Source organism: Echinops telfairi, unplaced genomic scaffold (assembly GCF_000313985.2).
Source record: "Echinops telfairi isolate 266 unplaced genomic scaffold, ASM31398v2 ScPeMD7_5592;HRSCAF=6446, whole genome shotgun sequence".
Lineage (NCBI taxonomy): Eukaryota > Metazoa > Chordata > Mammalia > Afrosoricida > Tenrecidae > Echinops > Echinops telfairi.
This window is the reverse complement of record NW_022109491.1, coordinates 11,432,950-11,434,415: the sequence shown is the minus strand read 5'-3', so window position 1 is coordinate 11,434,415 and position 1,466 is coordinate 11,432,950.

Here is a 1,466-nt window from a genome sequence, read left to right as displayed (position 1 = left end):
GGCCAGAATTGGGGTGTCACCAGGCTGTCACAGAGCCCCTCCCGGGAATCCACCTGAGCCCCGCACATTGGGGCTTGGGTGGGTGGGTGGGGGCTGCCCATCAGCCTTAGAGGAAGAAAGGAGGACGAGAGTTGAAACCAAACACAGGCCCTGGTGCTCCAGCCCTTGTGCAACGCGCCACGGCCGCCCATTCCTGGCCTCCCGGCGATTGTGAAACCCCAGCCACCTTGCTCAAGACAGTTCCTTCTCTCAGGAGACCAGAGGCCAACAGATCATTTCCCCCCAAATGTGGGTGCCGTTACATGCCAGGGCCGATTCTGAGCCTGGTCCCTAACTGTCGTTGGGGGCAAGAGCACAGCTGGTAGAGCCCGCCCTGCCCCACACCAGATCTCTCGGGAAGCTCGGTTTTCTCGGCTGGGAAGGGGACTGATACTAACAAGTCGGCTCTTCTCAAGGGATGTGAGGTGCAGGGTGTGAGAGGACTCTGGAAAGAACGACTGGGCAGGTCCATTGCCGCCGCCGTAGCCGGAAATGAATCTGCAATCAAGGGACGAGGCAGCTGGGTGGTCGCCCTAAGCAACAGCTAGTGATGCTGTGTGGTTTGAAACAGCACAGGCCTGCTTCGGGTCACGGTTTCATGGAACGTGCCATGGAATCGGCATCAGAACACATGGGGTGCTTCTTTTCTACCTGCTTGCTGGCTGCACCGGGCCTGGGATCTTCCAGGTATCCCAGGCACGACTGTTCTCTATGTACGCATAAGGGGATGTATGAGAAACAGAAAGATTTCTCCCAAGTCGTCAAGCTACCTCCCTGAAGGCAGTCAGTTGCCAGTCCACTGATAGGCCCCACTCCCTGCTGTTAAGAAACCTATAGTGTAACCCCTTCCTGTGACCTGTAATTAATGGGCTTGCACTCCCCCCAAAGATACATAGGCCTGGGTTAGCAATAAAGGCTCTCTCTTGGGCTCCTCCCTTGGCCTCTCGTTGGTTCCCCCTCTCCCGTCCTCACTTCCCTGTTCCCGTTCCCCTTGTCCTCCTCCCCCTCCCCCTCTCTCCACATGGACCACCAAGCAGGGCTGAGGTGAGCATGCTACCAAGAAATGTGTCTGACTCCATTATTTCAATTTCTCTTCTATCTCTCACACTCTCTAGGACTTTAATGTAATCTTTATATATCTCAACCATACAATTGTGCCTATTGAACCTGTGATTGGTTGGGGGGGGGGCTGGCCCCCTCCTCCTCCAACCACAGAGATGGGAGGGTGGGACTCGGAGAAGGCGATGGAAATGATGCTGATTGTTTTCACCATCAACGGCCTCCTTTCACTTGGGACCCAAAGAACTGAACGGGGTGCCTGACAGCCATGACTGAACATTTTGATCAAAGATTCCATAGAAGAATCCTGATCAAAAGGGGGAAATGACAGAACAGAATTTAAAATGCTCATGGAGTCTAGAGGTCCT